This window comes from Bidens hawaiensis, unplaced genomic scaffold (genome assembly GCF_021521415.1).
Source record: "Bidens hawaiensis isolate Kalapana, Puna unplaced genomic scaffold, B.hawaiensis_p1.1 tig00067305_1, whole genome shotgun sequence".
Taxonomy (NCBI): Eukaryota; Viridiplantae; Streptophyta; class Magnoliopsida; order Asterales; family Asteraceae; genus Bidens; species Bidens hawaiensis.
Genome location: NW_027506607.1, coordinates 22,773 through 36,975, shown reverse-complemented (window position 1 = coordinate 36,975; position 14,203 = coordinate 22,773). Strand labels below are relative to the sequence as shown.

Genomic DNA, 14,203 nt, shown 5'->3' with positions numbered 1-14,203 from the left:
TATGAAGATCACCATTTTCTCGAGGTATTCGAATCAATTTCTTGGCGCAAATAACTTCGGCGCGATTCTTCGAGAGCCAGTCCATACCAATGATAACATCAAAGCTTCCAAGAGGCATAGGGATGAGGTCGATCAGAAAATCGTTTTCGTTAAGATTAAGCGTACAATCTTTAATCACTGAGTTAATTAAAATAATTTCACCATTAGCCAATTCAACTGAAAAATCTTCTTTTAAATCGTTGCGCGGTCGCGCAAGCTTCTGCTCGAAGGCGCGAGAAATAAAACTTCGATCGGCGCCAGTATCAAAAAGTACCGAAGCATAAAATCCGTTAAGCAAAAATGTACCATTAACTACGTCATTATTCGCTTGCGCTTGGTGCGCGGTTATATTAAAAGCTCGTCCACGCGTCACTTGGTTTGAAATCTGGTTCACCGGATTCGCCTGTGTGATTTGCACTTGTAGTCTCGGGCACGCGTTCCGGAAATGACTGGGATCACCGCAGTTAAAGCACGATCTGGGTCGTGGGTTTTGGTAGGTTGGTTGTGGGTTCTGCGGGTAGACTGGTGGTGTTGGCGCAATTGGGTTGGCGAGAGGGACTCTACAGTTTTCTGCAAGGTGACCAGCGCGGCCACATCGGGTACAAAGTCGACATGGGACTTGAGGTGGGTGGTGGAGTCTACAGGTTGGGCAAAAGGGATGGTTTCCTGTGTAAGGTTTCTTAGGAGGCGGGGCAGGGAGTGCTGGATTGGTTAAGGCATAGTTATGGACTGCAGGAGGTGCTGGGTAGGTTGACAGTGGGTTAGGCGCGTAAACTGGGGGTTGGTATGCGGGTTGCTGGACAATGGGCGGGTTGGTAAGCGCATAGGCCTTGCGCCTGCGCTTGAGGTTGTTACGGTTTGAGGGTTCTGGTTTGGTTTCTGTTGGTTCAGGGGCAGTCTTGGTGAGTTTGGTCTTCTCAGTTCCCCGCAGGAACAGGGTTCCTGCTCTGACATGGTTGTCGCTGAGCACAGCGGCCAACTCGATGGCGTCAGAGAGGGTAACTGGGTTTCTGGCCCATACAGAATCTTGAATTTCCATGGGGAGACCCCCAAGGAATTTCTCGATTGCTCGGCGTGAAGGGGTAACAAGGTGAGGGACCAGTAAGCTTAGCTCGTGGAAGCGCGTCGCGTACTCGCGCGCTTCGCCACTGTATTGCTTCAAGTTCCAGAATTCTTCCTCCAGGCGCTTAACTTCGTTGGGAGGGCAGAATTCTCGCGTAAGAATTTCCTTGAATTCCTCCCATGTCATGCTAGAAGCAGCCTCTGCGCCACGCGCATGAGCTACTCCATTCCACCATGTAAGCGCTCTGGATTCCAGGACACTGGAAGCATATAGGGTTCGTCTGTCTGAGGGGCATTGGGTATGGAGGAAAGTGTTTTCAATCTTTTCGAGCCATTGGAGCATCACGGTGGCTCCTTCAAGACCTGTGAACTTTGGAGGGTTACCCGCGTTAAAGGACTTAATGTTATAACTCGAGGTATTGGTATTGTTTTGGCTCAAAGCTTGGGCTATTGCGGCGGCCATTTCCTGGGAACGTTGCTGTCTACGCATGCGCGAGGCTTCTCTTCTCTGAAATCGGCGAGATAGCGGAGGCATTCTATAAAAGTTTTAATTTTAGTTAATATCTTGGTTTTATCGCAAAGTATAACTTTATAAAGCTTGGTTTCACGGAGTTAGATGCTATCAAAAGTTAAAGTAAAATAAATGACCCAAAATGCAGACTTAATAAAGGTAACAAATTCGAATCAGAAATCGACAATTCATGCATCACCATGACTTTCCGAATTCCCAATTTAAAACATACGAGTAAACGAGTATTGGAGATTGACGATTCATGTATCACCATGACTTTCCAATCTTCAATATAAAATATACAAGAAAATGAGTATTGGAGGTTGACAATTCATGTATCACCATGACTTTTCAAGTCTCCAACCTTAGAACATAATCGTAAATGGAAATTGAAAATCAACTATTCATGTATCACCATGACTTTTCGGATTTTCAAATCCCACAAACGAATATGTAAGTAAAATCAATAAAAATCGAAATTCAGCCAAAATCGAAATATCGCGAAATAAAACATAAAATCATATACTGCGCAAGTGCGAGCATATTCATAAATAACGAGTAATTAACAATAAGCGCGCAAACATGAGATTTCTCTCATGCGCGAGAAGGGACTCTTAGGTATTCTAGGCCGTTACGTCTAACCACCTATCCTAAAGTCAACGAGCTCTGATACCAATCTGTAACACCCCGACCAAAGGCGGATTATACATCGGGGCGCCACATATTGTTTCATTACTCGTGACACTATTGGTGTCAATATTTATTAATACACATTTTACCGCGCACGCGCAGCGGGGAAAATAAAGAACATAAATCAAACATAAATCAATATATTATAAATTATAACATTCAAACATCATTAACTTGTCCTGATACATTTTAATTCTAGGTCCAAAAGTAAAAACGTCCTACGTGTCCACAAGCTCCAAAACAGCTACTGCAAACCTGAACATGTGTTAAAATAAACGTCAAACACTTGCGTGTTGGTGAGAAATCAAGTTTAATACAATACATAGATAACAATAAATCTGCGCGCAACATGTGTATGTCTGGTTTTCAACAAGGGTGTAATCTGATCGGGACCAACTCTAAGAGACAAGACTGCCAGTGCTCACAATTGAGCTCACAAACAAGACTAACTGTGCATGTGTAAACAAAAGAGAAAATCATAAACGAATGTTCTCCCGTGTTCATCTAATGGTACCATGAAAACTGCGGAATAGACCGTCCATACGGTTAATGATCCACACATACAAATAAACAGCCAAGTCTACGTCCTCAACACATGGGATACTGCGCGACTAAAGTTCATAAACAGTTTAAGACTCAAGTTTTGTATGAACACATGAACATCCCAAAGCATTTAAAATAAAAAGGGATTAGATACGAGATAACTCACTTGATAAACGATGCGGTGTAAGATAAAGCAAGAACCAACTTTAAACAAGCACAAGTTAACCTATAAATAAGATTATTGTTTTAATGATCTGTTTTAAGTCTTGATTATAAGTTAGCATAATTAATAAGTAAATTATTATATAATATATATATATTACCGGAAAAGCAGGGAAGAACAGGGAGGAAGACGGAGGCAGGAGAGGAAGACGGCAGAGAGAGCAAGGAGCAAGAGAACAGGAGAGATTAAGTGTTTGTGTGTGATGTGTTATGAAAATATTATTATTATTTATAGGAAAACCCTAGGAGACACAAATCCAGAAAAAGGGGAAAAGATCTTTAACAGGATCAAGCAAAAGATATCAAAAAGCATAAGAATCCAAAAAGCAAAAGATATGGAAGATATGGCAGCTGCAGAGGCAAGATAAAGCTGTCAGGGAACAGTAAAAAGCATGGGCGGGTCAGATAAAGGTACTGGTCAAGCATGGCAAAAGCAGATCTCAAAAGATTATGTCAGTCACTTTATCTGTCAACCAATGGGGTTGGTACGCATGCTGCGCCGAAAGTAACTTTTCAGACATAAAGCAGATTAGGTCAACAGCTCAAAAGATAAGACAACTCAAAAGCAACGGCTAGCGCGAAGGCAGACACAGAAGATCAAGAGAGCGCGAGCGCGAAGGCAGACAAAAACAACCTTAACGCGTCGCGGAAAGAACTATATTTCCATGCGCACTGCGGGAAGAACCACATTTCTTAGCGCGCCGCGGGAGGAACTAAGATTCCTAGCGCGCTGCGGGAAGAACTATAATTCTTCGCGCGTCGAGGGAACTACAAATCCTTAGCGCGTCGCGGGAAGCGTTCGTCTCGCGTATCGCAGGAACAGATGGTCTTCACGCAGGCTTCCTTGTAAGGAGTCTGGCGCGTGAAGCTGCCCAGACAACCTTAGGCGGGAAGGAACAAAGGACAAGCAAGGAGTTAGAAGAAAGAGGGAAACAAGGCGTAAGGGCGGGACGGCGACAAGAGGGAAAAGAAGGCGGAAAGAGAGGAGAGGGACGGGACAGCGGGAAGGAAACGAAAGGCGGGAAGGAAAATACATTAAAAATAAAGTATAAATACTAAATCATAAAAGAAAGAGATCGGGTCAGAGAAACGGGTACCTGGGTCGGGTCGGATCAGGGCAGATGTCACAAACTGGTCCTTATAACGATTTGGACCCTCTAACGAACTGGTCCTTTGACGAATCAGTCCATATAACGAACCAATCCATGTAGCGAATTGGACCTTCTAATTCGTTATCTCTTTTAAGGAATGGTCAAAGTGAACTGGGAGTTTGTTCGTTATCTTATCCTTAACGAATTTGAACACGAACCAGGTCTAGTTCGTTAGGCTTCCTTTAACGAATCATCAGACGAATTACCCCTAGTTCGTTAACTCTCCGTTAACGAATTAGGGTTAGGTTAGAGAATGTCATAAACATTCTCTGACATTCCCTTTCCTCGTACACCTTTCTGGCGCCGTCGCCGGAAAAATGTGGTTTCGCCGGAAAAATGAGTTTTGACTCGTTTTTCACCATTTTCGCCCCGTTCGATCCATATCTGAGCTAGGGTGATCCCTAAGCTCATCTTAAGTTCGGTTTATACCTGATTCCATCCGGATCTCGTGACTTAAACAGTTTAACTGTGTCTGCTCGTCGTTTCATGACCATATCTAACGGGTTTAAGTTCATACAACATCATACTATTATTACCTTGGGTCGGTGTTCGGTTTCCTTCTTGATTTCGGCTAAGATAAGGAGAGGATTAGAGAGAAGGCTTAAGTGTGTGTTTTGGATGGTGAATGGAATATGTGTAAATGAGGAATTAAGTGATTATTATGGTTTATATATTTATCAATCATGGGCTTAAGCCCATGGTCTTTCCTCTTTTCTTCTAACCCAAGTCCATAACTCCTCTTCATTTAACCAACACAAGCCCAACCCATATTTTATTTATCTAAACCGATAACGACCCACTATAAAATAGACGAAATTCATTTTATTATTTTAACCAAAAGTAGGATGTTACAAAAATGAACAACTTCTTCGACATTCACACCACGTTACAAACAATAAAGGAAGCGGCACGTCTAATGTCAACATGATTGAGACTTGCTTAAAATAATATGGGGCCATTTATAAATCAGATTTCAATATGTTGGAAATTTGAAGGCAATGCACGGGCTCTCCAAAGTAGCATGCGGTCCCAACATCTTCACCGCGACCGTCCAAACGATCAACGACAACGTCTACTTCGGCCGGTCAATCGAAGTCTCAAGCCGGGTCCGATGCTCGTTGTCAATTTAACATAAACGAGCTTGATCCTGATCTTGTTTTTGATGAACAAGATGAGTTACCACATTCGGTAGGAAGAGATAAAGCCAAGGCGGCGACAAGAGGTGGGGGATATTCGTCTAGAACGACATCCTCGACGAGATCTGATGTGAGCTCGCGTTTTGACAAGTTGGAGCTTAGACTAAATAAGATTGCCGATGCTAAAAAACACTCAAAAGATGAACTCCCGAGAATCCATGAAGAAAGAAAAAGTGATGTATGTTGAATACAAGGCGATGCATGAAGAAAGAAAAAAAAAGTTCACTTGGAGCGGTAACGCGAAAAAGATTTCGAGCTTCTTGCAAAGGATCTATCGCTTCTAAATACGGTTACGCGGGTGTTTTTGGAGAAAAAAAAAACAAGGATAATGGCCAAATATGCAAACGAGGATGACAACGACGAATATTAGTTATTGTTTTTTATTTTTATGTTTTTTATTTTTCTTTTTTTATTTGTATTTTTTTATATTTTTATTTGTTATTTTTTCGGTTTTATTAATATGTTTTTATATTTAAATTAGTTTGTATTTATATTATTGTGTTGGTTTTTGTTTTATAAAAAAAACAAAAGTTTAAAGGGGCTTCGATGCCCATCATCATAGAGGGGTATTATAGGTTGGAGCTTCGATGCCCCCCAGTGCCCACGTGGCGCTGCCGTGGCACTACGATGCCCCTCACCATAGAGACTAGATCCTTATCACTTACTGAACTAATTTGCAAACATTTTAAAAAAAATTTTCTTTTCTTTTTCTCCCTTTTCCCTCCCCACCGTCGAACCCAAGCACCCCTTTTTTGTTTGAATTTTTATCCCAGTTTTTAGCCAAGAATCAGGGAAATGATCACGTTTACTCATTAATTGGTCAATCACGCGTTCAATCATAAGTTTAATCGAGTAATTAACATCAAATTGACACCAATCACGTCCAATATCGAACCACAACTTATTCAACCCTTTAAATACTTGTCCAAAATTCAATTCACTTGCCCTACACCATCCTATCATATTTCCAACGCTAAACCCTCAGTCAATTTCCCCTTAGAGATCGCTAAAGATTGATTTTGACATTGTGTTTTTGGCTGAAACCCTAATATCTCGTTCTCCTTCAATTTTACCCAAACCAGGTAATTGATTCATGCTTATGGTTCGTATTTCATAGGGGAGCAAAAGCCCTCTGTCAATTTCGATGGACAGAGGGCAATCGATGATCAAATAAGGATGGATCGAATCTAGGGTTTGGGATCGATTGTGTTGTGTGTTTAAGTATTATCGTTTCCAAGTTATAAACATGTTAGACACAGGCCCAATAGTCAGTGCAACATGTGTAAGATCTTCGAACCAACCTGGGCGCAGGTTCGAGTCTCCTACTCCCGGTTTTGTGTCTTTTATTTTTTATTTAAATTTTATAATATTTTTCTTTTTATTTATTATTCACTTGATTACTTCTAATTAAATAACTTAATAACTAAGAATATTATCAATTGTTTAACGAACCAAACAACATTAAACTCTAAAAAATAAATTTTCGTTTAAATTTTATCTGAATATATACACACACACGCGCGCGCACGTGTATGATCTTATATGTTTTTACAAATATTTAAATATTCCCAAATTTGACCTAATATTACTTATGAATAATTAAGTAATTAAAATTAGCTTTTATTCGTCTAAACGAGCTGATCACCGCTAAACATTCAATACAAATTTTCGTTTAATATATAATATTAAATTGGCATATTATTGTTTAAAAATCGAGAAGTAACTTGTAGGAATATTTAAATTAATTACGTTTTTATTTCACTCTTATAAAATTAATGTATAATATATATTTAACTTTATATCGATTCCAAATCTGTTAGAAATATGTTTTATCATGACTAGTTCTTTTGTTTTACTAGATTATTTATTCTAGTTATACTTTTAAAATTAGGAGAAATTGTCGGGACTTCTCGCGGAACCATCTAGTTCGGTTAAACCATTACTGTCTTCTGGTTACCGTATTCCTTATTCCAAGTGAGGTTTTTTATAGCCCATTTTTAGCGCTTTTAATATTTTTTGGGTATAGCATGTCATAAGTTTTATTTCATTAGTTATGCGCTTGTTTACAAATCGATTCACATTTATCATACACATTAATATTATTCTTGTATATTGTTTATGATTACACGTGAATTTGCTTGCAACGTGTTTACTGTTTTTTATGGTGGAAGTTACACAAACGCATACACATAGTGGGAGGGTCCGACGGGACGTACATGCGCTGTCTAACGCTACGACTTTGGTTGTTTCGTAAGGTAGTTCTCATTATTACTACATATTCGGTTAAAGGAACTGAAGGGCGACACTAGTTGATTTCATTTACCTTACGCTTGAATATTTATTGCATGACGATCATTGAATCGCGCATATATACACACACACACACACACACGCACGCAAAACTTATGAAAATTCACCAACATAGTTGTTGACAAATATATTATTTTCAATGTATTGCAGGTTGATACGATGAAGTGTCAGGTCAAGAAAACTAGTTCTACCTTAGGATATCTTAAATGGATATATTTGCTTTGTTTTTCGATGTAATGTTATTTGTCTTATTATGGGACAATTTGTGTATTTGCGAAGTTTATTAAATAAACTAATTGTATTGTCAACATTAATAATATTACGAGCTTATGAGTGATCTATACATTGCACTCGGACGTATTTTGCTTAAAATCGGGGTGCTATAGTTTGGGTGTTCGGGATGAGGTTTCGAGCTCGTTTGGTTCAAAACTTTAAAAAAGAAAACATGTTTTTAAGAGGTTCGGGTTGAAGTTTGGGTGTTCGGGACGAAGTTTCGGGCACGTTCGTTTGAAAACTTTAAAAAATATACATGTTTTCTAGAGTTTCGGGTTGAAGTTTGGGTGTTCGGGATGAGGTTTCAGGCCCATCCGGTTGAAAACTTTAAAAAATAAACATGCTTTTTAGAGTTTCGGATTGATGCTCCGGTGTTCGGAATGAGGTTTCGGGGCCGTTTGATTGAAACTTAAAAACACATGTTTTTTAGAGTTTCGGGTTGATGTTTCGGTGTTCGTTCGGTTGAAAACTTTTTTAAAAAAACATGTTTTTTTAGAGTATTGGGTTGATGTTTCGTGTTCGTTCGATTGAAAACTAAAAAAACATGTTTTTTAGAGTTTCGGGTTGATGTTTAGCGTTCGTTTGGTTGAAATCTAAAAAAAATGTTTTTTTTAGAGTTTTGGGTTGATGTTTCGTGGTCGTTCGGTTGAAAACAAAAAAAAAATATGTTTTTTAGAGTTTTGAGTTGATGTTTCGGTGTTCGTTCAGTTGAAAACTTTAAAAAACATTTTTTTTAGATTTTCGGGTTGATATGTTTCGTGTTCATTCGATTGAAAACTTAAAAAAACATGTTTTTAGAGTTTCGGGTTGATGTTTTAGTGTTCGTTCGGTTGAAAACTTAAAAAAAACACGTTTTTTTAGAGTTTCGGGTTGATGTTTCGTATCCGTTCGGTTGAAAACTTAAAAACACACATTTTTTTAGAGTTTCGGGTTGATGTTTCGGTGTTCGTTGGATTATATTTAGTTTTATACAACTTTTTGAGGGATCAAAATTGATTTTCCAACAATTTTGAGGACATAAATTTAAAAAAACGGTTCCTTAAAAATAGGAGAGAAATTAAGGCAGAGTCCCAAATGAAAATTCTTGTTTCCATAGGAGTACGAATTATTTATCAGAAAGGGGAATAATAGTCACTACACAATTCAGTCGGACGGAAAACTAACGGCAGGAGCAAGACTGCATCCGCCCAGAAACAATAGCGGCATGAAACACGCAAAATCAGATTGGGGCCTGTAAAGTGCGCCCGCCGTTCCAGCACAGGAGCACAAATCATAATTTTCTTTAGAGTAAAGTGTCATTTTCGTACTTGTGGTTTGAAAAATAATGCGAATTTAGTCCAAAATGTTTATTTTCTGCATATGGACCCTTCATGTTTCCCAATTCTTGCAAATTACATCAAATCACTAACTCTGTTAAAATTAATCGTTAAGTCAGGGGTAGACCTGTCTTTTCACTCTTTCTTTATTATAATACTTATTTCAGTGAACTGCGATTTTCGTCTCTGTAGTTTGTCCAAATCGGTGGTTTTAGTCCAATAGTTTCAAGTTTGCAATTTTCGCCCCTATCAAATTTGCGTGCCCCTCACTTGACGACCAATTTTGTTGTTTTTCTCACAAAATAAACCTCAGTCCTAATTCGCAGGCCCCCTCACGTGAATGGCACACTGATGGGTTTAACGACCAGACTTAACGAGATTAGTGAATTCGGGTTTAATTTCAAGTGAAATAAAACTATATAGACGAAAAATGCACATTTAAAACTACTGTACTAAAACCGTATATTTGGACAAACCACAAGAATGAAAACCGTAGTAAAATGAAATAAGTATTACAGTAAAGAAAGAGTGAAAAACATGTCTACCCCTGACTTAGCGATTAAATTCAAGGGTGTTAGTCATTTGATGTGATTGACAAAAATTAGGAAACGTGATAAAAAAATAAACTTTTTAACTAAAATTTATTTTTTTTACCAAATCACAAGGATGAAAATGACATTTTTCCTTTTCTTTTCGGTATCTATCAATTTTTTATTTTGTTTTATGGTATCTAAATAGTGGACGACAAATAAGTCGTGATCCTGTCAAAATTCTCCCAAATTACACATTTGACTTTCAAAATCCAATCAAGAACACCACATCCACTCTCTTCTTCATAGATCTGCTTACAGCTACAACCGGTGATATCTCCATCTCTATTAATAATTTCTTTATAACATGTTACTCAATTACTCTAGGTTCACGCCAATTCATACAATTATGGTTTTAACCATACATTTAGGGATCTAATTTCTCAACTCCAAAAGCCCAGCATAGTTAAGGGCTTTAATTGTTTTCAATTTGCAATTGAAGATGAGTAGAGTCTGTAACACAGTTCAATATTGCTGTGTATCCAAAGGAGGAAGTGTATTGTATGCATATAATAATGGAAGTGATCAAGAAATTGAAAAGTTAGCAGCTTTATGTTTGGAAAAAGCTCCTTCCAATCACAAATGGTATTTTCAGACCATGGTTAATAAAACTTTTGGGTTTTTAATGGAAGATGAGTATGTTTATTTTACCATCATTAATGATAATAATCTTGATACTTCTAAAAACCTGGAGTTTTTAGAACACGTGAGAGACGCGTTCAAGAAAGTCGCTAAAAAGGGGTTGAGACGGATCGTGTCAAACTCGAATTCACTAGTGTTACAAGAACAGTTGTTTCCAGTTATTAGAAGGTTGATTAAGTCTTTAGAGCATGTCACCGAGACCACGGTGCCATCACCGTATAATGATAGTGTTAATAACGGGCAGCTGGATATAGGGACGTCAACGAAGGCGCCTTTGTTGGGGAAATCGAATAAGCAAGATAAGAGGAAGATGAGAGATCATGTGGTTAATGTGATTGATGAACATAGAAAGTCTACGGATACACAGGGGACAAAGGTGGATTCTTCGAGTTTGAATCTTGATAATCGTGGCGGTGTTTCGTTGACGAAAGAAGTTAGTTTAGTGAGTAGATCGAGGGCTCAAATTGTGAGAAATAAGTGGTGTCGTCAAGTGCGTATTGTTCTTGCGATTGATGCTGCGGTTTGTTTGGTGTTGTTTGTTGTTTGGATAGTGGTGTGTCGCGGTACTGAGTGTATACGGTGACAACTTATGGAAGCTGCTCATGATTCTAGATTTGAGAACCTTGGATGGTATGGTTTCTGGTTACTGTTTATAACAGATTTCTGGTTTATACATTGTTGTATATTTTCTTGAAAAGCTATTTAATGTACATTATCTTGTTGCACTGAAGTTTAAAGCTAATAGGTGGAAGTTTGTGATTAATTCTTGATATAATGTTATATTTTCTGATTCAATTTTTTTGCACGTCTGCTCTGTAAATTAAACATGAACATAGTACCTGGTATTGCCATTTGATTGTTGCAAGAGTATTAACATGTGATTCATCTGGTTACCCTGACCTGATAAGTTGAATCTGTTAATGTGTCAACAATTTCACCATTTTATGATTTAGAGTTAGTATTTTAAATGGGATTAATGTGCCCTGCTTGCGGTGCGCGCATATAATGTATATATGTGTGAACCCTCGGGTGGGCAAAAGTAAAATTGCACTAATTTTGACGTTATTTTACTAATTTTGTGAAAATAACGTTAAAAGTGATGGAAGGTTAATCAGGCATCATGTGGTGGCGTTGATAGCCGAAAGACAAGGGTACATGCACCAATCAGCCGGCGTCCCGATGATTGAGTGCTATGTGCCTTATGTAATATGTCCAAGGCTTGATGCAAAACTACTATCGAGCCGGGGGTCTCACCGGAAGCAGCCTCTCTATCCCCATGGGGTAGAGGTAAGGCTGTCTACATCTTACCCTCCTCAGACCCTACCATAGCTTTGCTATTGGTGGGATATACTGAGTACGATGATGATGATGATGATTTTAAATGGGATTAATGGTTTATTTGCTGATTTGTAGTTTCTTTTTAATGAGTGTTGTCCTACCACCACCAACTTTGGTGTTTCTGCCTTGAAGTTTTGATTGTGCTGTTGAGGGAAACATGCCAAATCTACATCATGATGTTTTGAAATACGAACAGGACATGAACCAGCAGTTCAATCTTGGGCAAATTCTCTTTAAAATATACGTGTGTGTGTGTGTGTGTGAAACAATTATTTGTGTAAATTTTTAGTTAGAAGATTTCCCTCACTAAATGGAAGGCTAGGGCCTGGTCTTGTGGGGTTGGTTAACCCTCAGTAAATCGGTATTAGGCAGCTTGGGCACATGTTATTTTTCTATTTTTAAAGCTCCGGGAAGGTATTAAAACAACTTGAAAGCAAAAGAAGAAGATTTATTTGGGGAGGGTCGGAGGAAAAAGAGAAAATAAGTTGGTTAGCTTGGAATAGGATAATCCTAGACAAAGATCGGGGCGGTTCAGGGGTAGGCAGCTTGAAGGCTGCAAACAAAGCATTGCTAGCTAAATGGTTGACTCGTTATGAAACCGGTAATGGCTCTCTTTGGGTTAAAGTAATTTCGGCTATACACAGAGACACATAAATGGGAATCAATACCAGTTAAGTCTTCATTTAGTTGAGCATAGAGGAATATTGGAGGGTTCGATGAAGCTGCAGACACCTTAAGTTGGGTTAGGTGAAAAAACATTTTTTTGGTTAAGGCTGTTGGGTAAGTGAACATCCATTGTAAAAGTTGTTTCTATCACTTTTTATTTTAGAAACAGAAGGATGCCTTGGTTTCACAATGCTATGTTTGGTGTAATAATGAAGTTGAATGGAAGTGGAGATGACGGAGAAAACTTACTTCAGCCCGGCATTGTCTCGAACTGCAGAACTGTTTAAGCTTGATCTCTAATATATCGCTGTCTTTAAAACCTGATATTTGGTTGTGGCAGGTGTCGGATGGTACAGTCGCTGATTTCACGGTTAAAGATTTAATCTTTGAGATGGGAGATGTACAACTTGGAACATCAAGTCAGCGGCTTTAAATTTTGGCTAGGGTGGGTACCCAATAGGGGTGCAAACGAGACGAGACAAGCCGAGCCCGAGCTCGACTAGGCTCGTTTAACTTACACGGAGCTCGAGCTCGGCTAGTTTCGAGCTCTATTTTCAAAGCTTGGTGAGTAGATTTTTAAGCTCGAGCTCGGCTCGCAAACTATTTATTAATTGATTTTTTATGTTGATATATTTATAATAATTTTTATATATTTTTTCAATTATAATTTTATGCATAAAATAATATATGTTATTTGGTTATTTTTATTTATTTTTTCATAACATTATATATATTAATTAATAATTATTAAATATATATTTTAAAAAATTATACATATGACATGTTCATTTAGGCTCGCAAGCCGGCTCGAGTTTGATAAGTGAAGCTCGGGCTCGGTCTCGTTTATTAAACGAGCTTACTTTCATGGTCGAGCTCAGGCTCGATTAAGCTTGGCTCGATCGAGCTTTTTAACGAGCCGGTCGCGATTTGCACCCTTAGTACCAACTACCCATTAAGGTTAATTGCTTTATTTGGAGATTGTTGTTAGACCGCGTAGCGACGAAGTGGGCAATCTCATCAAGGGGCGTATTCTTGGAGGACACACGGTGTGTGTTTTGTGGAAGGAATGTAGAAACTCTCAACACTTATTTGTTCATTGTAATGTAATCAAAGGGGTATGGTCAATGACACACGAATGGGTTAACTTACCAAAACAGGCTAGATTCGGCTCGGTGGAGGAGATTCTTGATCTTCTAGGTAAATTGATATATCACAAAGAGGAGTGCCAAGCGGTTTAGTCAATCTCGGCCATCACATGTTGAATGATTTGGCTAGCTAGGAATAATGTCATTTATAATAAAGCCCAGTTTTATGTCGAAAGTGGTTAATGGCATCAAATCAGTTTCCTTCTTATTGGTGGAACATAGAAGCAACTGCTCTTGTTTAGAATTGGAGAGATGGTGTAGGTTTAACTTCGTGAATTTTCCATTATAATTGAACGTTTCGGGGTATGTATTTTGTATTTTCTTTTCATTTAATTTCCCTTCAACCTTCTTGCCTCTTCTAAGTAGAGGTGGGCAAAAAACCAGTTCCGGACCCTACCCGACCGCGGGTATGGACCGGGTTTTGGTTTCTCACCGGAATCTGAACCGGAACCGACCCGGACCTGCCGAAACCGGTTCCACCTATATCTGGTCAAAACCCGACCTGACCC

General features: G+C 38.7%; 1 pseudogene; it reads left to right on the top strand.

Annotated features, from left to right (window-relative positions):
- The first annotated feature begins 10,261 nt into the window (after positions 1-10,261).
- On the top strand, positions 10,262-11,275 carry LOC143618274 (phytolongin Phyl1.1 pseudogene; annotated as a pseudogene).
- The last annotated feature ends 2,928 nt before the right edge of the window (positions 11,276-14,203 follow it).